This window comes from Lissotriton vulgaris, chromosome 8 (assembly GCF_964263255.1).
Source record: "Lissotriton vulgaris chromosome 8, aLisVul1.2, whole genome shotgun sequence".
In the NCBI taxonomy this organism is placed as follows: Eukaryota; Metazoa; Chordata; class Amphibia; order Caudata; family Salamandridae; genus Lissotriton; species Lissotriton vulgaris.
Genome location: NC_141696.1, coordinates 653852617 through 653877618, shown reverse-complemented (window position 1 = coordinate 653877618; position 25002 = coordinate 653852617).

Here is a 25002-nt window from a genome sequence, read left to right as displayed (position 1 = left end):
GGGGGGCCGAGAAAAAAGGGGGGTCCCAAAACGTGTTTTTCCCATTCATTTTTCCATAGGGCCTTTGGCCTCACTTTTAGCTCGAACGGCTGAATGGATTTGCACGAAACTTGGCAAAATTGTAGGGACTGGTAGCCCGATGTGCCTTTGCTAGGTCTCAATATATGTGCTTCAGTGGATTTTGAGAAATTAACGTTTAAATCAAGATATATATCTGTAACAGCGCTCCGGGCAGCGATCCGGTCCGCTTACTTTTCGCTTATCGGAACTTTGCGCGCAGAAAGCTGATTGGCTCTCCGGTGTCTGTCAACATTCTAAACAGTCCGGAGCGGCCGCCATCTTGTCTCTCGGTAGGATCGAGAGAGAAGAAGAGGTGAAAAACGAAAGGGGAATTTAATGAAAGGGGGCAAGGTATCCCCCTCTTGACCCCCTAGGAATGTTGTTGGGGTTATTAAAGGGTCCCGTGGGGAAAAGGAAAAAAAAATGATTTTTCACGGTAGAAGCGCTTCACGGGCCGCGAACTGGGCCGCAAACTGGTAGCGAAACGGGAATTCGCCATTTTGTGCTTCGTTTTAATTAAATTACTAGGTATAAGGGGGTGCGGGAGACGTATCCTGATCCCTTATGTTTCCTGAGGGTGGCTGAGGAGGCTGATATATGTTGATACATCTCTTCCAGCGGCTGTGCGTGAGCTTTTTTTTATTTTGCTGCGTGACAGTCTGGAGCGGCCGCCATCTTGTCTCTCGGTAGGATCGAGAGAGAAGAAGAGGTGAAAAACTAAGGGGGAATTTAATGAAAGGGGGCAAGGTATCCCCCTCTTGACCCCCTAGGAATGTTGTTGGGGTTATTAAAGGGTCCCGTGGGGAAAAGGAAAAAAAAATGATTTTTCACGGTAGAAGCGCTTCACGGGCCGCGAACTGGGCCGCAAACTGGTAGCGAAACGGGAATTCGCCATTTTGTGCTTCGTTAATTAAATTACTAGGTATAAGGGGGTGCGGGAGACGTATCCTAATCCCCTATGTTTCCGGAGGGTGGCTGAGGAGGCTGATATATGTTGATACAACTCTTCCAGCGGCTGTGCGTGAGCTTTTTTTTATTTTGCTGCGTGACAGTCCGTAGCGGCCGCCATCTTGTCTCTCGGTAGGATCGAGAGAGAAGAAGAGGTGAAAAACTAAGGGGGAATTTAATGAAAGGGGGCAAGGTATCCCCCTCTTGACCCCCTAGGAATGTTGTTGGGGTTATTAAAGGGTCCCGTGGGGAAAAGAAAAAAAAAATGATTTTTCACGGTAGAAGCGCTTCACGGGCCGCGAACTGGGCCGCAAACTGGTAGCGAAACGGGAATTCGCCATTTTGTGCTTCGTTAATTAAATTACTAGGTATAAGGGGGTGCGGGAGACGTATCCTAATCCCCTATGTTTCCTGAGGGTGGCTGAGGAGGCTCATATATGTTGATACATCTCTTCCAGCGGCTGCGCCATCTTGCCTTTTTTCCAATGCCACAATTTTGTCGTGCACGGCAGCCATTTTAGATGCCAGGCTGGTCCCAGGCTATCACCTACCCCTGCGGATGTAGTTTATGGCCCCAGCTGTAGAGAATTCAGACATGCCAACCCTCCTGATTCAGGCGTGTGACTACTGATTTCAGTGCTAGTCTCCCGCCTTCCGATTTCTGCAAGCAAAAACCGGGGGGCATATTACGAACAACTAGCGATAATTTTTGTCTCTAACTTGTTTAGAGACAAAAATTATCGCCGCACATCGGCGATTTTTATCGCAGATAAACCTTGCTATTATCGCAGAAAAGTCAGCGATATTCATGTATTATCGAGCAAATGCTCTTAGCCATGTTATCCACCTCCCATTGGATAACATGGCTAAGAACTGCTCAGGGCAGGTGTTAGATTTTGGAGATATTCGCGCTTAGCGCGAATATCTCCAAAAGTTGGTAATAGAAGATAGCGATGTTAGGGACTGTTTCCAGTCGCTAACATCTTGGTACGCCACTTTGCATGTCATTAGTGATAAGTATCACTGACATGCAAAGCGGGGCCCAAGATGGTCGCTATCTCCTTTTAGCTGTCACTAACTGGTGTTAGCGACAGCTTGGTAATAGGGAGATAATTTTATCTCCGCATTCATGGCTTTTAAAGCCAAAAAAGCGGAGATAAACCCCCTTGATAATATGCCCCACGATTCCTTGGGGGTTTCAGCTGACAGGGCTTGGTATTGTGTTACATGGTAATTTTTCCAGGAAACGTCAGAGGGTCGATGCAGGGGTTCTAGAAGAGGTGATAAACCATTTAAGCCTCATGAACAAGCGCATGGTCTTTTAAAGATTTGTGAAGTACTCGGGGCGGCGGTGTGTGTGTGCCCTCTTTTAGGAGCGGGCGGGGAGGCACTGCCAGCAACTTGCCAGGTCAGGTAGTGTTCAACACGTGCATCACCCTTTCTCTGCCTGCTATTGCGCTCCATGCTTCGGAAAGGTAAGAAAAAGAACGTGCATTTGAGTTTGAAATGTCCGATCCTGCAGCAGCACACTTCCAAAGCCCACACATGACAATATTCCGATTCAAGGCCCCATTCACCCGTTTTAAAAAAAATAGATAACACTCCAACAAAGTAAGATTATAAAACTTTATTAACTATTAACTATAACGAACGGAACAAAAACTAAAAACATTTAAACATTTTTCAACACAAAAAGCAACAATGGTTAGAAGCTGTCTTTTGTGCGAATAGTCCCAAGGCAGCACAACGTGCAGAGTTCTGGACGGCACCCAGGTAATGTCGCCTGGGTGCCGCACTGGTTTTGGGATCCTACAATGCAGCACAGAAAAACAGCGTGGGGCGTCCCGGGTGGTGCGGGGGGAGGCCTCGTCAGTAGCGGTCTGTTGTGCGAATAGTCCCAAGGCAGCAGAACGCGTTGAGATGTTGATGGGACTGTGTCCAGTGTCACATGGCTGACACAACATGTACGACAGGCACCCAGGTGATGTCCAGTAAACTGCCGCACTGGTTTTGATATCCTACAATGCTGCTCCGAAAATTGGCGTGCGGCGGCCCGGGGGTGGGGGAGGCGGCGTGAACGGGCCTCCCCAGGTGGCGGCCATCTGGCTGAGTTGCGCCCGCTCTTGCGGCTACAGCGTCTCGCTCACCATGTTGTTGAGTTGCTCCCACTCTTGCAGTGCAGCGATAGGCGGCTGCCACATGGCTCTTAAAATGGCGGACGGCTCATCGGTTTTGGGCCTGGTCCACTGAAATGGCCCTGGGACACCTTGGAACTCGGACGCTTGCCTGCTAGGGCTTGGGCCCCATTCTCGAAAAGCGTCCCCTCAGCCGTGAAGATTCTACAAAAGTCTTGGGGGCCCCCGACTCCCGCAGGCTTCCGGTGGGGAGCGGCTGCCATGATTGCTCGCGGAATGACCACGACGGAGCCACGAGATGGTGGTGCTCTCATGCTGACGCCAGCTTCAGTCTGAATGATCCAGAAACAAGGTGGGGCTTTCATCGTTTGGGAAAAAAAAATGTTCTAAACCAATGAAAAGTGTTATTTTTAGGTCATATGACCAAGCCTTCCATCTTTAGGAAACCAAAAGTAAAATGAACCAATGAAAAGTTTTATAAACAAGTCACATGACCTGTTATGCGGCATAGGGCTACAAAAAGCGTAGAAAATCCGTTGGCACGTGAGGCGGCATCAGTAGCGGACCGATGTGCGAATAGGCCGAAGGCAGCACAACGCGCCGAGATCCGGATGGCACCGAGGTGGTGTCCAGCAAATTGCCGCACTGGTGTGGCCATCCTACAATGCTGCGCCGAAAGACGGCGTGTCCAGCTGAGTTGCGGTCACTGTTGCGGTACAGTGACTCGAACGCGCCGAGATCCGGATGGCACCGAGGTGGTGTCCAGCAAATTGCCGCACTGGTGTGGCCATCCTACAATGCTGCGCCGAAAGATGGCGTGTCCAGCTGAGTTGCGGTCACTCTTGCGGTACAGTGACTCGAACGCGCCGAGATCCGGATGGCACCGAGGTGGTGTCCAGCAAATTGCCGTACTGGTGTGGCCATCCTACAATGCTGCGCCGAAAGACGGCGTGTTCAGCTGAGTTCCGGTCACTCTTCCGGCACAGTGACTCGAACGCGCCGAGATCCGGATGGCACCGAGGTGGTGTCCAGCAAGTGGCCGCACTGGTGTGGCCATCCTACAATGCTGCGCCGAAAGTCGGCGTGGGGTGCCCCGTTGGCTTATGAGGTGATGTCAGTAGTGGACTGATGTGTGAATAGGTCGGAACCAGCACAAGGCGCCAAGATCCGAATGGCAAGTCCTGGATGTTGAGTGCCTCAGTTGAGATTTCTGAGCAGTGCTTGTAAGACTGTCTGAAGCTTATTTGCACCTGCTGCAGCTTCACTATTGCCCTGGTGTGGCCAAAGGTGGCACATGACATAGGCGGCCGGCTCCCGAGGTCCGGCGGAACTTTTTGCCTTTTCCTTTCTGCTTCTTTTCCTACAATCCGTTTCATCTGAAGACACGACCAGGTCCCTGAATGTGTGCAGGGGGACGCTATTGATTGAATGAAAATGGCGGCTTGACACAAAGCTGACTCAAGCGTTACTGTTGATGCTATACAGACAAAAATTGTTTTTCAGTTTGTACATTCTTCAGGATTTTTTTTTCCATCCAAGTCTGATTGAGAGTTTGTAGAAAAATGGCTTCAGATTTTCCACATACTACTCTTCAACATTCTTCCTAAATGTAACAATGTGAAACTCACTAGGACAATGGCTGTTTCTGTTTCCTATCAAAATGCTGCCAACAATATTTTCTGAATGGAAGACACCATCTTGTAGCATAAAGGGACGAAAGGGGTTCTGGTCTGGCCGATGGTTGGTGGAGACATTTTGACTATATCTTGGACCTGCCCGGCCTCGCCCAAAATGGCGCCGGTATAAATGGGACTCGTAACTCCTTGCCCGCAAATGTATATCTAGAAAATGTTATTGTAAGTGGCCGTGTCGTATTTTAATTACAAAATGTACGTCCACCGATTCCGCAACTGTTAGACACCATTGTTCTTGCAACCTAATGGCCCGCTCGTTACGTTCCTCTACAGTGTAAATGTCTCCTCATCATATACGAATACAGTTTGCTCCGTGGCCGGCCCACGTGGTTATAGGCCCGTATTTGTATACTGACATTTTCACAATAAAGGTTTTTAAAACAAAACACGGTAGTAGTATTTACATTGGTAAAGTTTTTACTTTTAGTCACTGTTTTCGAATCAGTAAAGGCAAGTGAAATAAAGCAGTCCAATTGCATGACGGATAAAAGGTATAATATGTAGGAACGCAGTAAAGATAAATGCTTAAGGGCAGTTGTGTTTTTCATGTCTGCAATATAAAGTGATCGATAAGAATCTGATAATCAGGCGTATCGGCGACTAAGATAGCAGGCCGAATCTCTTTTACTCAACGGCTCCGTCATGGAAGGAAGAAACGCCCTTTTTCTCGAAAAAGGAATATATTTTACTTACAAGATAGTTGTAAATTTTCCGGGAAAGTACATTAGCCTGGAATATTATAACATATGTTTGAAAAAAAAATATTGTTCGAAAACAATAAAAAGCGTAATTTTGAGGTCATATGACCAAGCTTTTCATCATTAAATTAACAAAAGTAAAATGAATCAATGAAAAGTTTTATTAACAAGTCACATGTCCTGTTATGCTGACGTTACGCGCTGCGCGCCGCGCCTCGGATCACTTCCGGGTGCGGTAACGCGGCGTGTCATATAACGCATTACGCGACAACGTAGGTCAAGAATATAGTCAAAATGTCTCCACCAACCAGCGTTCGGAACACAACTCCTTTCAGCAGTCCAAAAAGTTCTGTTAAATGACAACAGAGGGGACAGGCAACAAGAACCATCAGTCAAAGAGGGGAGGGCAAGTTCTTCTCTTCCGGGTCATGTTGGGGCGCTACCGGAACTGATCGAATTGGTAGTCTACAGTGTTTCTGGATGTTTCAGACTAAAGCTGGCGTCAGCATGAGATCACTACCATCTCGTAGCTCCGTCGTGGCCATTCCACGAGCAATCATGGCAGCCGCTCCCCACCAGAAGCCTGCGGGAGTCGGAGGCCCCCAAGACTTTTGTAGAATCTTCACGGCTGAGGAGAGGCTTTTCGAGAATGGGACCCAAGCCCTATCAGGGAAGCGTCCGAGTTCAAAGGTGTCCCAGGGCCATTTTAGTGGACCAGGCCCAAAACCGAAGAGCCGGCCGCCATTTTGAGAGTCCTGTGGCAGCCGCCTATCGCTGCACCGCAAGAGTGGGCGTAATTCAGCTGGATGGTGGGCAAGACGCTGTAGCCGCAAGAGTGGGCGCAACTCAGCTAGATGGGACAAGGTTCAGAATTGAAGAGTCATCAAAAGGCAAAAAGTTCCGCCGGATCCCGGGAGCCGGCCGCCTATGTCGGGGGCGATCTCAGGCTACACCAGTGCTATAAGACTTGGGGAGGGTGTCGGAGCCAAGCGTCTTCTCCGAGTCCATGGCCATCACACCGCCCCTCAGGGGCCTCCGTCAAGCTGTTTAGGAAGGTAACATATCACATTGTTTTCTAATGCTGTCAGGTCCACAAACGACACTCACTTACTTTGAGAATAGTGAAGCTGCAGTAGGTGGAAATAAGCTTCAGACAGTGTTACAAGCGCTGCTCAGAACTCTTAACTATGGCACCCAACATCCAGAACTTATGCTATTTGAGAATGGCAGTGACATCGAAGCATCTCAGGGACCAAAACCATTAACGTACTTTCACGTATGAAAATCTTACTTGGGGAGGGGGCAGGAGCGAAGCGCCCCCTCCCAGTCAGCGCCACCACACCGTATGTTGAAAATTTGAAGCCATCGTTCTACAAAGTCAACCAAACTTGGATTAAAAATCTAGAAAAATGTACAAACTGAAAACCAGTTTTGGTCTGCATAGCATCAGTAGCAACGCTTGAGTCAGCTTTGTGTCAAGCCGCAAATTTGATTCAACAAAGCACAGACATTGAAAAAGGCTCAAATTCAGAACTCTAAACTATGGCACCCAACATCCAGGAGCTTGCCATCCGGATCTTGGAGCCTTGTGCTGCTTTCGATCTATTCACACATCGGTCCACTACTGACATCATCTTATAAACCAACGTTATGTAAATAGTTTTTTAATAAAATGTTTTACCCTGTTTCTTTGCTGGTGTGTTGTCTATATTTTTAATATTTGCATAGGGTTTGTCGTTATTTTGGGCGGGGTGGGTGACGGAGCCGAGCTGTCTTGCAGCCCTCATGGTGTGGAGCTCAGTTCATCTCACTATTTTCGTATTTCTCATGAAGGGTTGTTCCTAATATTTCTATTTTAGCGAGGTCAAAAAGAGATCCAATTAGTGGCCTACTGATTTTGCTCGATTACTTTTATTTTTTTTACACGATTTTTCACTATCTGCAAAGACTAAACAGAGTATTGCGACTTTGTGCTTGTTTGTAAATAGAGAATGATCCAAAGAGAACCAATTGTAAAACAGTAAATGCTTGGACAACAATCAATCAAATGGAGAGACAAGCAGCCACGACGGATTACAACGGGGGTAAAGGCCTGCGTTAACTACCCTTCAGTATCTGCAAAGAGAGAGTACTACTAAGACAAAAGAGGGGAGGGGGGGTGCAGCGTTCAAAGCACATCAGCGTGCATAAATACGAAAATGTTTTTATTTATCACGTACTTGACATTTTTAAGCTTTTCATATTTGCTATTAAAAAACCAATGAAATTCACAGAAAAAACCATAGGTTATAGTGGATATATAGTTAGGAATTTGCATTTACAAAACCTAGAAAATTCAATGAAAAAACCATTGGTTTTAGGCCATATATAGTTAGGGATTTGCATTTACAAAACCTTATTTTACTCGCATAAAACCATTGAAATTCCATATATAGTTATAAGCGCTAACTATATATCGCGCACCCGCAATCCACTGCTGATGATGTCACATATTACATCATTCATGACATGGTTAGTGACATCACTGATGACATCACTGATGACATCTCAAATGACATCACTGATGACATCACTGAAAACATCTCATTTGACATGACTGATAACATCACTGATGATATCATTCATGTGATAATACGATGAACCTCTTCAGACTCTAATATAACCTTAGATACAATTAGTGTAAACAGACACTCACAGACTGTCACTCATCCATGGAGTTACTCACACACCTAGTCAGTCATGCAAAGAATCAATCACACCTCCATTTCCTCAAATATACAGTTATACAAACTTTACTTATTCAAACATATACTAACACATATTTACTCTCTTATACAATCCCTGATACAAGTTCACAATGATCCATACAGCCACTCACACATTCACTGGCTCTTATGCACAGTTATTTATATATGTCAACTCTCACATGTACTGTGTTTTACATATGTACTTACTTTGACATGTAGCACTGAGATATCCATTCACTCACCAATACACTCATGCACACAGTCAACCGCCCATACAGCTGTTTCCACATGCACTTTTGAAACCATACATCTAGTGAATCAACTGCTCACACATCTATGCACAGAGTCACACACCTCCCAGCTACCCACACACACTCACTCAGTATCCCATACAAATACTTGGGCAACCAATCAATAACCCATATAGTTACTCATATAGCTACTATTCAACACATGGAACAGTTTACAGAACAACAGACATAATGATGCACAAATTGAGACAGTTTAGTCATTAACCCATGCACTCAGTGAGACACATTTAATCACTCACTCATATAGTCAGTCATGCACCTACTAAATCCTTCATCCAGACACTTATATATCCACTCATTCTTCAATATGTAAGAGATATTTTAACTTTACAGAAACATACAGTTACTGGATGATGTCATTTGAGATGTCATCAGTGATGTCATCAGTGATGTCATTTGAGATGTCATCAGTGATGTCATCAGTGATGTCACTAACCATGTCATGAATGATGTAATATGTGACATCATCAGCAGTGGATTGCGGGTGCGCGATATATAGTTAGCGCTTATAACTATATATGGAATTTCAATGGTTTTATGCGAGTAAAATAAGGTTTTGTAAATGCAAATCCCTAACTATATATGGCCTAAAACCAATGGTTTTTTCATTGAATATATATATATATATGTATATTACCTACTGGCGGTCGCCAGTAGGTAGTAATAGTGAGGACATAGTTTCCATAGGAAATCCGCAACATTCTATTGGGAATAACTTTGGCGCTGGTTGTTGAATCTTTGCGAATTTCTCAAAGAAGATGACCCGCTCCGCTTCGCTCCTTCCCTGAAAGTCTCGGGAAGGTTCGTCAAGCGGGGGCTGAGAAAAAAGGGGGGTCCCAAAACGTGGTTTCCCCATGTTAATTTACATAGGACGATTAGACACGGCTACAGCCCGAACCGCTAAACGGAATTAAACCAAATTTTGCAAAATGGTAGAGTCTGATTCGCAGATCGCCCTTTTGTTTAAATGGTGTAAATCCCTCTAGTAGTTGTTGAGAAAATCTAATTTGAAAAAATGTATATATCTATAAGCACGCACGGGTCCGCGTAAGTGCGCGCACTGTGCACGCACCGTATGCTGACCTCTCCGTGCACGAGCTGCATGCTGATTGGCTGCCACTGTCTGTCAACACTCCAAAACAGAAATTGTTGGCAGCCATCTTGTGCCTCGGCAGACTGAGGCACAGGAAAGCAGAAAAACAAAGGTGTATATCTCAAAAAGGGGGCACGGTAGAAGCACCCTAACCCCTTGGCCTGTTTAGGGGGTCCCACAAGGACCCCTAAGGCTCCCCCAAATTTTTTTGTTTTTTTAAATTGTGGGGTACGCGCACCGTGCGCGTACCTCGCTGAGGTACGCTTAAATGTGCACCCCGCGCGCACCCCGTGATTTTTCAACCTTCGAAACCAGGAAGTGATGGCGGCCATCTTGTGCCTTGTCACAAGAAAACAGTAAAACAAAGTTGAGAAATAAGGAAAGGGGGCAGGGTAGAAACATTCTGACCCTATAGGCTTGCTCGGGGGTCGTACATGGATTTTTTATAAAAAATCGCGGCGTATGCGTATGGTACTCGTACGCGGTGGAAAAGGGAAAAAAACTGGAAGTCCGTTTTATTCATTAGGTCTCGGGGGCAAATTCCGGGGGCAATTTTTAGAGCTATATTTCTATGACAGTATGTAAAACTTTCCATTTTTTTTCCTGCATCAGTTGTACTCTCTACACATGCACAGCCTTGTTTGCAAGTCCACTTTTTTTTTCTTTTTCTTCAAATTGGCCAAGCAAACCTTTCCTGATGACATCACTGATGACATCAGTGATGTCATCAGTGATATCATTCGAGATGTCATGAGTGATGTCATGAGTGATGTCACTGACCATGTCATGAGTGATGTAATATGTGACGTCATCAGCAGTGCATTGCGGGCATGCGAGTTATAGTTAGCTGAACTAACTATAACAGTGGAATTTCAATGGTTTTGTATGAGTAAAATGTCAAGCTAACTATAACATGTGCGAAACCTATGGTTTTTTCAGTGAATTTCCAAGGTTTTTAAAATACTAATTCCTAACTATAACGTGTGTCAAACCTATGCTTTTTTCAGTTATGTGGGCAGCACAAAATTGCCCGTGCACAGAAGGATTCTTCAACACATCCGCGCCATCACAAATAAGGACCAGGCATACCCTGTGGCGGGGCATTTCGAGGTAGTCCATAATAGCAACCTGAACCTATTGAATTACTTTGCCATTGACTGCATACCCTTGTCCCGTAGAGGGGGCAATAGGGAGAGTGCACTTCGTAAGCTACAGACTAAATACATCCTAGAACTAAACACCAAGTCTCCCTTTGGTTTGAATGCGACCGAAGACTTATACACATGTTTATAAATTATGAATTATGTGTATGTATGACTTTAGGTCTGACAAACCATGAGTGCGCTGATTAAGTTATCCAATCATGAAAACTTTTAAAATCTTGTGTACGAAATTATTATGTTTTTGGATTTCTCTTTTTACTTATTTATGATTTCTTAAATCACTTTGGTGGCACTCTTTATATTGTTTATAATACACGTTTTTCACTAACACACCTTGAAAGATTTCAAGGTATGAGGAATCACTGTTTAGCAGTTCGGCCATCGCCCTTTTTTGCTAAAAATAGTTTTTTAGCCAGCTGTGTTTGCCCACTTGGGCAGGATTGAGTAAAAACCTTATTAACAGGGTAACCATACACATAACTATTCACAGCAGCAATTATAAATTTACATATGATATCATTACAACCATGATATACAGTGATTATATGGGGACCCATTCCAAGATACTTTGATTTGGGTTAATGTTTCACATACACAGTCCTTTATTACATGGGCATGCCATTTTGGGGTTTGTATAAATTATGTGAAACCTCACCCATTTTGTACCATCTTATATCGGTGGCTAAATGTGAATTTGTTTATTGATTTTATGAATATTGATACAAATAATATTTATATTTTTAAACATTGCTTTATATTTATGATCTTACATCCATTTACATGGTTTGGATTTGTAAATATGTAATTATTTGATGAAATGCATTTTGGTTGCTGCTGTTTGCAATATAATGAACTGCTCGGTTGTATTTACTTCCGTAGTTTTTGATCACATTTGAAAATGTATAGTCTGTCTTCTATCTTTGTATGGACTTTACACAGCTGTAAATAATGGCACTAGCACTTTAAAAGGGCGGTTTGTTTGATGCAACGCGTCATGTGATCAAGGTCCAGGTGGGACCGAAACGCGTCATGGCGACTTTGGTGCGGGATACTTGAAAAAATAAAAATTGGCACAAAGAACTCTCTGGGTCCGCTTGTTCATCTGCTTACCGAGAAGCTGTTTTGGTGAAGTACGATTATATACCATAGGTTATAGACCATATATAGTTAGGAATTAGCATTTACAAAACCTTAAAAATTCACTGAAAAAACCATAGGTTATAGACCATATATAGTTAGGGATTAGCATTTACAAAACCTTATTTTACTCACACAAAACCATTGAAATTCGCATATATAGTTAGTTGCACTAACTATATATCGCGCCCCCGCAATCCACTGCTGATGATGTCAAATATTACATCATTCATGACATGGTCAGTGACATCACTGATGACATCACTGATGACATCATCCAGTGACTGTATGTTTCTGTAGAGTTAAAATATGTCTTACATATTGAAGAATAAGTGGATGTATAAGTGTCTGGATGAAGGATTTAGTAGGTGCATGACTGACTGTATGAGAGAGTGATTAAATGTGTCTCACTGAGTGCATGGGTTAGTGACTAAACTGTCTTAATTTGTGCATCATTATATCTGTTGTTCTGTAAACTGCTGCATGTGTTGATCAGTAGCTATATGAGTAACTATATGGGTTATTGATTGGTTGCCCAAGTATTTGTATGGGAGAGTGAGTGTGTGTGTGTGGGTGGCTGGGAGGTGTGTGACTCTGTGCATAGATGTGTGAACAGTTGATTCACTAGATGGATGGGTTCAAAACTGCATGTGCAAACAGCTGTATGTGTGGTTGACTGTGTGCATGAGTGTATTGGTGAGTGAATGGATATCTCAGTGCTACATGTCAAAGTAAGTACATTTGTAAAACACAGTACATTTGAGAGTTGACATATATAAATAACTATGCATAAGAGCCAGTGAATGTGTGAGTGGCTGCATGGATCATTGTGAACTTCAATCACGGATTGTATAAAAGAGTAAATATGTGTTAGTATATGTTTGAATAAGTAAGGTGTGTATAACTGTATAGTTGAGGAAATGGAGGTGTGATTGATTCTTTGCATGACTGACTAGGTGTGTGAGTAACTCCATGGATGAGTGACAGTCTGTGAGTGTCTGTTTACACTGAGTGTATGTAAGGTTATATTAGAGTCTGAAGAGGTTCAATGTATTATCACATGAATGATATCATCAGTGATATGATCAGTAATGTCAAATGAGATGTCATCAGTGATGTCATCAGTGATGTCATTTGAGATGTCATCAGTGATATCATCAGTGATGTCACTGACCATGTCATGAATGATGTAATATGTGACATCATCAGCAATGGATTGCGGGTGGGCGATATATAGTTAGTGCAACTAACTATATATGCGAATTCCAATGGTTTTGTGCGAGTAAAATAAGGTTTTGTAAATGCTAATCCCTAACTATATATGGTCTATAACCTATGGTGTTTTCAGTGAATTTTTAAGGTTTTGTAAATGCTAATTCCTAACTATATATGGTCTATAACCTATGGTTTTTTCAGGGAATTTCAATGGTTTTTTAATAGCAAATATCAAAAGCTGTAAAATGTATTCTTATTTTAATGCAAAAATATATTTTATATGTTTGTTATATAATTTTTTTATTTATATATATTTTTTAATTATTTTTTTTTGTTTCGCTACCGGTCCGCGCACCGGGTAGCTTCCCGTTAGCTCAATTTGGTTCCGCGACCCGGTCCTCGAACCGGTAAACGTTCCGTTAGCGCAACTACCGCGTTACAAAACAACATCGTGACGCGTCGCGTAAGCGCGACGTATCGCGTTGCCGCGTAATGCGTCTTATGACGCGCCGCGTTAGCGCACCCGGAAGCGCTCCGGAGCGCGAACCGAGGCGCGAAGCGCAGCGCCCCGGAAGCGCTCCGGGTGCGTATCGGGACGCGTAACGTAAGCATAACAGGTCATGTGACTTGTTCATAAAACTTTTCATTGTTTTTTTTTACTTTTGGTTTCCTAATGATGTAAGGCTTGGTCATATGACCTAAAAATAACACTTTTCATTGGTTTAGAACAGTTTTTTTTTCCCAAATGATGAAAGCCCCACCTTTTTTCCTCACTCTGACTTTCATTTTTATGAGAGAAAGACCTACTTTGATTCCTTAGAAATGGCTTCATTGATAGCTGCAGCTGGTGGACCCCCACTACCACCACCACCTCCTAGGAAGAGAGGACCACCTCCTCAGGTTATCCTTCAGCAAGAGGAGGAAGAAGAGGAAGAAGAGGAAGAGGAGCAAGGGAGGAGGAGGTTTTTACCTGAACAGCCGAGGAGGTCCCATGTCAAAGAAAATTATATATGGCAATTTTTTACATTTCCCCAGGGCCAAAAAAAGGTAAATGCCCGCTACGTTACCTGTCTGATCTGCAAAAAAGATCTGTCCAGAGGGACAGAAAAGAAATACAGCTATGGCAATTATACCATGCATCGGCACATGGACAGGTGGCACCCTATAAATTATAGTGCTGCACAAGTACGTGACCTGCAGGATAACCCCCCACCTGTGGCCAGTACATCCAATGAAGAGGCAGTGACGGGACCAGAGGCGAGGGAGATGGTCCCAAATATCCAAATGAAGTTTGGGAATGTGAAGCACGTGTGCATTTTTTGTGGCCAACTGATTTGCTACAGGGATACTGTCCCAATATTGTTCTAATACAGGTCTCATTTTAATTTCCAAAAATCTTCCCCCCGTTGTTTCAGATTTTGTACTCCTCCAAGTCTTTCTTCTATGTAATCCCAATAAAGGCTCTTAATGGTGTTTTTACTTGGGAATACTTCCCCAGATGGATTATCCCAAAGATTATGGAGGCCAAGCTCACCCAGAACGACCCTGAATTTCTTCAACCATGATATTTTATGGAAGGTATCTGCTTTAATCAGTGCTAGAAACCTGTCGGCATAGTGCCGAATCTCTGGGGTTGTCCATAGCCGTCTCCAATAGAGAATAGGCCTTAATCGAGCTCGGTCACTAACAGATCTCCTCCCTAGATCAAGGCTGAGCGGGATTAATGGCGCACTCTGGGGGAGACCCGTAATTCCCCTAGGAAACCTATTCTCTGATGTTTGTAGAGTAGGGAACCTCTCGAAACCCCACACTTCTGCCCCATATAGGGCTGACCCTATAGCTTTGGCATCATAGACTAGAAGAACCGTTTTTATAGGCTTGGTTTTTGATTTTGCTTACTCCACCCGAAGTGCCCCTGCAATCTGCTGGTGCCTCAGTACCGCCTTTTCTATATGGTGGGACCAACCTGGCTTACTAGATATCTCAACCCCAAGATAGGTAAAGACACTTACTACCTCGAGCTCAATGTTGTTCAGAGATATCCTTGGTCGGGGTCTACGCCTTTTGGAGAAGGCCATCAGCTTGGTCTTGCCAACATTAACTTTAAGGCCATGCTCCCCACAAAAAACATCAAATATATTTAGAGCACGCTGCAGTCCAGCCGGGGTTTTGGACACAATCAGGGTATCGTCAGCGAACATCAGGATCGGGACCCTGATGCCGCTAGTAAAGGTGCATCCACGCTTGCGTCCAACATTCTATCCACAATTCCATTAATAAATAGGGAGAAGAGCAAGGGTGCCATTGCACATCCCTGTCGTACCCCCCGTTCAACCGGGAAGTCGACAGTGGATTCCCCGTTCAGCCCCCATTGGACTTTGGCAAAGTTGCACTCGTGAAGCCTCATTATCAGAGTGAGCAACTCAGGCGGGACCCTCATTCCATTCAAAACTGTCCATAGCTTGCTCCTTGGGACCAGGTCGAAGGCAGCCCGCAAGTTGACAAAAGCGATGTAAAGGCTGCCTTCGCCAAGGAGCACCGTCCCCCACCTCAACATAGTGAAACGGAATATTTGGTCTACTGTATTGGTTGCTCACCTGAAACCTGCCTGACTCGCCTGAAACCTGCCTAGAATCATTATAATCCAGTTACCTACCCTAAATTCTCACTTCTGAAAACAAGTCAAAAGGCAACATTGCTTCATAGTCAAATACTAATCATTGCCGAAAGACCAGCCTTTTTTACATTTCAAATAAGCTGTGTAATATCCTGATGTTGTTAAAGGACCATCATGTCATATAATAGTTACAAATGTTCTTCCTGAAATCGACGACTGTGCAGCCAAAACATTTTTAGTTAGACTTGACAACTTATTTACATCCGGTTTATATAGCTGGAATTGTAAAATGACATTTCACCGATAAGTTTCTATAAATAATGTGGACAGCATTGCAGACTTACATTACCTCTACTCCTTCTTTTGATCTGCTGCTTGAATTAGCTTATTAAAACAAACAATTTTCGCTCTGTGCTACACTTATCCACAAGGCTATATAGTGTAGGAGCCATTCGAACCTCTTGAAATTCCTCAGAACAAATCCCGAGATTCCTTCCCTAAAATTTTGGTTGTAAGAACACCAGGTAAGAATTTTGAAGGTGAAAAGGCAATCTTTTTTTGAAAGTTAAAACAGAATCATTGCAGAATGACAAGCCGTTTCCAGACTTCAAATAAGTTGTGTAATCTCCTGATGTTGTTGAAGGACCCTCATGATATATAATTGCTGCAGTTAGAAAAGTCCTTCCTGATATTGACAACTGAGAAGCCACAACATTTTAAATTAAAGTTGTCAATTTTGTTCCATCAGGCCTACATCGTTGGAACATTAAAATTACATATTGGCCATATCTTTGTATAAATAATGTGGACAGCATTGCAGACTTACATTGGCTACACTCCATGTTTTGATTAGCTGCTTTTACTAGCTTATTAAAGGATACTGATTTAGTGTCTGGCAAAGTTAAATATATAAATCTTTCTGAGTCTACACTAGTAGTACTTGATAACGTACAATTCTCGCAGTCATGCTGCCATTGATAAGAAAGGCCAAACAGATGATCTACATCTACACCTTCATCTTGCAATACATTAAGCATATACATTAAAAACTCCTGACAATCTTGCTGAATATTTTGAGAGAATTGTGTTTGACCTGAACATTTGTCTAACAGATTTCGAATTTCAGACACACTTTCTACTCTTGTTCTATCAGCGCTACATTTCTCTAACACAGAATTCAACAAACAGCAAAAACTTTGATCCAAATTGATCACAATCTGTTCTTTTAAAGTTTCTAGAGAAAAGACAACATTAACCACTACATTAGCATAGCAGTTCACAGCAGAACTATTTTCAAATTGAAAACCTACAACATCTTCAACAGAATTCATTTTCTTTCTGCTTACAATTTTGAGTTCATCGACTTTTGGTCTTTTTGCTACAACCTCCCTACTATTAGTGACATTTCTACGTTTCCGGCCTACCACACGTTTCTCAAACAAAGGATATTGAGGCAAATGTGGCGCATACTCTCTTCTTAACCTATTGTATTCCATAACACAATCTAGATCCGCACAAATGTTTGTGACATCACACTCAATCAAGTACAAACCCGATAAAGTTCTGACTCGTGACAATGCTACATAAGCCATACCCTCCTTGAACACAGAACTGCCAATATTCACCAAAGCACTGTCTACACTTAAACCTTGTGATTTATGGATTGTCACCGCATATGCCAAGCAAACAGGAAATTGCTTACGGCGAACATATAAGTCTTTTACAAGCAAAAACCTAGCAGAGCAACAACCAATTAGCTGTACTTCCTCAATGCCATCAAATTTAATTTTTTAAAATTCAATTCCATCTCTATTTCTGTATTTCTCAAAATCAACAACATTACCCATTGATCCATTTACCAGACCTCTTTCAACATGTAAATTCCTTCTCAAAATGATACGGCAATTTAAGCACACATTCAGAGTCTTTTCAAAACCAGCAGTTTTAGATATAGTCTTCTCTAATGAATCCAATTTAGATTTCAAATTCTCAGACAAAACAATTGTTGCACCCATATGCTCTATTCTGTCAATAGCTTCCAGTTTCACAATCTCTTGGTTTTCTAAATTCAACATTTTGTTGTTGAAGATGGAACATTCTGCAAGAGTTGGCATCAAACATATTCCTATTTCTTCTCAGTAATTTTATGAAAAATATTCTCTGGCAGAACGTCTTCTTCTGGAAACAAATTTGACAGTAATCGTGCATGTAAAGCTTCTTTCCCACGCTCAGTCACTTTCCCCATTCTAACATTTTGTAGAATATTCTTGTAATCTTCATCCTTCGCCTGACGCATATTTTCACGCAGCTCAGCATAACTGAAGTTTAACCATATGTTAACGTTGCCAATGCTCCCTAGGCACTTCCTGGTATCTTCATGCGTAAGCAGTTTAAACACTGGTTGTCCTTTCACTGGTGTCAGCTGCAGAAGATCACCGAAAACAATGATGTGTTTGCCACCAAATAACACATCATACTCTGTTTTAAGAACTCAAATGCACAAAGGCAAGCATGACATTGGAAACCATGCTTACTTCGTCAATGATAAGAAGTTTCATCTTCTTCAGGACTCTAGATACTTCACAACAAGCATCTCCCGATAACTTGTGGTATTGTAATTTGTTATCATGCTCCACTGGCAGCATCAGTAGCCGAAGCAAAGTAATACCTTTAATATTATGTGCTGCCAGTCCAGTTGGAGCGGTGACAACACAAGACAGTGATGACTCAGTTCTTTTCTGCAGATAACATGAAATTGCTTTAATGAGGAAACTTTTTCCAGTTCCTGCTTCTCCACTCACGTACAGTCGGACAGGCTTCAGCGACGTACATGAGCACTCTTTCTTCTCATGACTTAATCCATGATCAATTTGGTTGGTAACTTCGTCATATATTTTCCTCTGCTCAACGTTGAGTTGTCTTTCCAAATCTTCTAAGTTAACCACATCCTCCTGAGCATGTGCCATGGCTCTTTCCACTTCAATCATGGCAGTGGCAGCTTCATTTTCGATAACTGGTCCTCCTAGTGGATCCTGACTCAATGAAACAGAACTCTGACCGTCCTGAGAACTGTCTCTAGCAATCTCGGCTGCTATTGTTGCTTCCTGCTTGATTTCTGCATTCAACATTTCTAGATATTTTGGGAAAACAGGACATTCTATGGACTCCTTGGCTGCATTGAAAGAGTCTTCGTAACAGAGGAAATCTCCAAGCAGTTCCTCTTCTGCACGCCAAGGCTTGAAAAGTTGCAAAAGAGCTAAATAGAAAAAATCTTTTCTTTCTGGAGATTCGCAATCCAATTTTCGATGATTTACCAATAGACATTTTTTTTGCATTGCCGAGACATCCCTCACTTCCAATTACAGCATACACTCCTTTATCAATATCTTCTGTGATGTTCCTCTTGAAAATGTAATTTTGTAGAACCTCATACAGACAAACATTCTCCAGGTGACTGCTTCTATTTGGATAATATGTATCCAACATGTTGGTCTTCAAAATATCTGTACTGCTTGGCTCCTTCTCCGCCAAATACTCAATTTCCCGTACAGGTTTGAGAACTCGATTACGCGTTGCAGCAAGACCAAGACTTGCCCAAATGATACTCCTAGATTTGGCATAGAGACTTGCTGAAGATAACCGTTCAGAACATTCGTAAGCTCCGATTTCTCGATGCGACAACATCTTCAGACTGAAACTGTACAACTTCTTACTGAGGCTCTTTTCATGGGAAATGTCCTCCCACATATCCTTGAGTTCTGTCTTTTCTTTTTTTGTGATGTAAGACGTCACATACCGAGCCACTGCCATACAGTTGTCAGCCACAAACTGTATATCCATGTTAGCATTCCAAATGGACAAGATCACTGGGTTGTAGTCATTGATGTTCTTGGACTCTTCGTTTCTCTTCAAATTGTATGTATTTTTGGGTGATTTCCTTGTCACATTATGTCGCAGCGAAGACATCAAATTGTTCACTCTTCCTTTAGATATCACCGATTGTGGAAATCCAAAACGACATTTTGTATAGTACTTGTTCTTGTTTCTGAATTTACGACGACAGTACTTTCCACAACGATGGCTTTGAAACCGTAAAACTTGTTCTCTTAGACTTTTGTCTTCCTTTGTCTTTGGAACAGCACATGTAGAATACTGTTCTATGAAATTCATCAGTTTATAACTTTATTCGAATGTTTAAAAAACATCATAAAAGTATACAGTTAAAACATTACATATGCATAACAAACAAAATGATGGACAGGGGGAATTTTGGCATATGGTGTATGGTGTGGAAGTTGCTGCACATAAATTTACGGAAAAACCATGCTAAGTCTTGCTCTAATGGATTTCAAAATGAAAGTAGCAGTAAAAAAACATATATCTGGACTTGAGAGTGAGAATAAAAGCCTCATAGCGTTACCTGTAGTATACATGGAATATTTAAGGAACATAGGCTTAAGATAACAAATACGCTGTGCTTTATACAAAGGACAGAGTAGTAAAAAGTGCGGTGTGCTTTGTTTAGTAAAACCGTCACATGGACAAGGAATAGCTGGGTGAGATTTCATTGTGGGAAAGGCAACCAGGTTATGTGCTATACCTAATCTCAATCTTGAGAGAACAAACTGATGAGACTGTCTGTGGATAACATTAAGGTACATGGGTATACCACGACTATCATCTTTCAGTGAATAGTAAAAAGTATGTGTGGAATATTCTCTGGTAGCATTACTACGTGCATCAGATTTCGCCCTCAGATAATCGTTTTTTAGTTCCAGTTTGCTCAGAGAGTTCAAACAGGTGGGGTCATTACATATATCCAAGTCAAACAGATCCTTAACAGTTGAGATCACATATTTTAACCATGGGATACTTAAAACCTTATCCAAGAGTAAACAGTCCTTGATAATGTCTTTGGTAAAGGCAGTTTCCGTCTTGGTAAAGATGGATTTCCATACCAGCAATGGCTTTAGATCAGACAGGTAATCCAGGTCTAGTTCCGAATGGGTTAAAACAGTGGATGCCGAGGAAGGAAGACAGAGCAGCCGTTAAGGAACTTGTTTTCCACAATTTGCAGGGCCCTTACGTTGCAGTGTCCCCACACCCCCGAACCGTACAAAGCTGTCGAAGTACATCTGTGCTTGTATATGGTCAGCATATCAGCAATACGGCGGCTTCCTACTTTAGAGGCAAAGCGGAAGACGCCTAGGGATGCTTTCCCCATTCTAGCTTTGACATTTGTCTCCTCTGAGGCCCACGAGCCTTTGTTGTTAAAAGTAACACCCAAATAACAAAAATTAGTAACAGTCTAAATATGGTTTTCCTTAAAACAAAAGGGTTTAAAAAGTTTCAGCTTTTTACCACACACCATGACAAAGGTTTTGGAATTATTGATTTTGAGTTTCCTTCTCTGTATAAAATCATAAAACCCGTCCATCAATTTTTGGAGGCCTATAGGAGTCCTGGAAAGTAGGACAGTATCGTCGGCATAGAGTAATACCGGTATGGGAGTGCCTCCTACTTGGGGGGCATCAGCATGGATTTGCTTTAATTCTTGCTTGACCGAGTTAATGAAGAGCGAGAAAAGCAGCGGGGCCAATACACATCCCTGTCGGATACCAGATCTAACTCTAATCTTTCGTGTGCACTCCCCCGCTGGACCATAGCGAATTTGGGCGGATAAATTAGAATAAAGTGTGGCTAAAAAATGGATAATGTCAGGGGGGGCTCCCATACCCAATAAAGTTGACCATAACAAAGCATGGTCAACCAGATCAAATGCGCTAGAGAGATCCGCGAAACACAGAAATAGAGATCCCGGTTTGGCCTTGGTATATTTCCCTATTGAAAGGTTCAAGTTGATACATTGTTCGATCGTACCAAGGCCCTTTCTAAAGCCATATTGGGATGGGGCAAGGATATGATTGTCTATGGCCCAATCTTCCAAACGTGCTAACAGGACCCTGCTCAAGATTTTAAGTGAGGAATCCAGAAGGGAGATAGGGCGGTAGTTCTTAGCCTCTCCTCTATCCCCCTTCTTATAGATTGGAATAATGATGGATTCACCCCAGGTAGAGGGGGCCCTGTTATCCATAGCGGCGTTAAATGCAATGGTCAATAATGGACTCCAAAGGGCTGGATTGAATTTATATAGGTCGATTGGTACCCCATCTGGGCCCGGAGCCTTTCCCCCTTTACTATTCATTATTGCCATATCCACCTCGTGGATCGTGATTCTCGGGATTTCGACTGGGGTAATATGATTAATATAAGAATTATCGTTAGGTTCTCCAATTGGGTCAAAGATCCCTGTGAAGTGTAACACCCAGCCATCTTCACTAACTTGGGCGGAAAGAACTGGAAATTCCTCTTTTTGGAGGAAGGGACTATTGATGGTACTCCAAAACAGCTTACTGTCCCGGAGGGCTGCAGCTTTGCTCAGATCTTCCCAGGCTATTTCTCTTAGTTCTTGTTTCCTGAGTTTAAGCTCATTTTTGTAATTAGCCCTCAGGGATGTGACTGCTTCCCTGTCTCTGGGGGTGGTGGAGAGGGCAAGTTTAAGGGCTTTTAGTGCCCTTGTGCACGCTTGGTTAAACCAACCCTGTGGATCCCGTTTAATTTGGGCCTTCTTGGTGGTAAGGGTTTGCTTAATTATGACACCCAGTTTCTCAAAGTTATTTACAGATTGTTCAGGTGGGGCTTCAGTATCAAGGCAACTAAGTATCGTATTTAGGCCAACTTTCACAACACTACGGTGTAGATTCTCTGATTTTTCCCCACACCACTTGATGCGTATCCCATTTGGCCTACATGGGATAATGTCATCAACGACCCTACCGGAAGGTACATTCCTGGAGAGCTCACAGTAAATGGTCATAGTAAGAGCATTGTGGTCACTCAGACCGAGGTCTAAGATCTGTGGGACCGAACAATGGGGGGCTAACCGGTTGGAGATAAGCAGAAAATCAATGATAGAGGTAGTATTTCTCCCCGTGAAGGTGGGGGCCAAGTTACCCTCATTATCTGGGGCATGTTGGTGAATAGATACATCAGACTTTAGCATCAAGTTGTTAAGGGAAGTGCCGTAGGGAGAGTGTAAGAAGTGTAATAAATTCTCCCCATTGTCCCCATCGTATCCACATGTAGTTGAGTAGGAGAGAGGGCAAGTTTTGATGTTAAAGTCTCCCCCCCATACAATATCATAGGATATAGCCGATTTACAGAGGATTGTGCCCATAACAGATTCCAGTTCATCTACAACAGTGGTACTAGAAGGGTCAAAGGTGTTATTGTAGTGGTTAACCAATAGTAAATTTCTGTCCCTACCGGCCAATATTTCCAGGATTTGCGAATGGGACCCCACTATATGACTTTCCCTTACATGTATAGGGAGATGTACAGATAATAAAATCAGTAATCCACCTTTAGCCCTCCCCATTACAGATTCTACTGCATTACAGTTGTATGAAACAAAACCATCATAGAAAATATCTTCCACTGACCACGTTTCTTGCAAACATAGGATGTCAAAGTCCATAATGTGCTCGCTCCAACCTAGGGCTGAAGCTTTTTGCCGCCACCCAGCAATGTTCCAACTCGCCATTGAATACCCCTTTGACCTTAGATCCTGTACTGTATTAGTGTGGATAAATGGGATAGGAGATATAGTATGGGCCATATCGGGAGGAATCTGGTCTGGTTCGGTGGGAATAGCTGGGGTAGGAAGAGTGGGAAGGGGTTCCAAGCATTGGGTTGGTAATTTAACCGTAGGTAGAGTTTCAGTGTTAGCTGGGGCATGGGACGGCACCAGAGAGGAAGAGGCGGAGTGTAGTCAGTCGACTCCCTCTAAGCCTTCTAGGCAGCCAAAGGGGTTGTAATCCATAAAGGGATAGAATTGGGGCACGTATTGGGGTTGTCTAGATGGTCTGGCATCGTATGCTCGTTGCCTGCCCCTCCGTTCCACAATGGTCCAGTCCCCTCTTCTCGGGTGGTGGCGAAGGTTAGTTGGTGGGAAAAAATAAGAAACTGGAAGGGTCTGGATGGTTGAATCGAAGGATCTATTAAAGCCTGCACATATGTGGGATACTGTACGGAGGTCTCTGAAACTAACGATTAGACAGTCCCCATTGATGTTTTTAGGGGTCTTGCCTATCCAGGGAACCCTCCTGACCATAATAATTTCGTTGTGTAAGTGGGCCGGGAGGGGTCTGTTCCAGTTAAGCCATTTGATTACCTTGCTTTTCAGGGAGCTAAAGGTTTCTGTCTCCCCTGATTCTAGTGGTGGTACTCCAGCTAGGATGACAGTAAACCGGTTAGCCTCTGGTGGAAGATCAGGCCGTCTAGGTCTAGGGGTATTGAGTACCTCATTCGGGGGTCTCTGATTTCCCTCGACCATATGGACTGATGAGTTAGATTGACTTGGCTGATGACTCGCCACATTCTCGGCAGTTGAATTACTGGGCATAGAGGGAGTTGGTAAGCAGGTATTCAGTGGGGGGATATTTAATTGGTTCGGGTTCGGGTTAGGAGGTGCAGGGATCGAAGCAGTTGGAATAGTAGAAGGGATATATTGACACTGGGGGTTACTAAGGGTGGCTAGAATGGAGGCAGTTGTTTTCTCTACGTTGGATATTCTGGAATATAACCTATCCAGTTTGGCCTCTAATGGGGATATAATTGATTTAAGTAAAGCCACAGCCCATTCCATGGATATTTCTCTACCCGGAGGGGAGACATCATGGGGGTTGGTAGTGGTCTGGGGTGACTCCCCCCGCACTCTGGCTGATTTTACAGACCTTCCCATTTTAGTATCTTTCTTGTTATACACTCTTTTCCGCTTCCTAACTGCACCCTCTCTCTCCCCTTGGTTCTTATTTTCGGCAATGCTCACTTCAAGGTGGGATGAAAGGGAAACATTATTGCTTACAGGGACACAGTTAATGTCAGCCACAGTGTCGGTTGTAGTAGCCAGGGTAGCCAAGGTGCCAGGGTCTTCTCTAGGCGGGGACTTTACCTCCATAATAGCAGACTGGTCGCTATTTCTGTTGGGCGTTTGAGCGTTAGCAAGGGGTCCTATGGATGAGCGTTTAAGAGGGATGAGTTCAGTTGACAAACGCTTTTCCAGGATGACTATCTCCTTGTCTATGATATTATTGGCCCTTATAAGGAATTTCTCCATACCTCC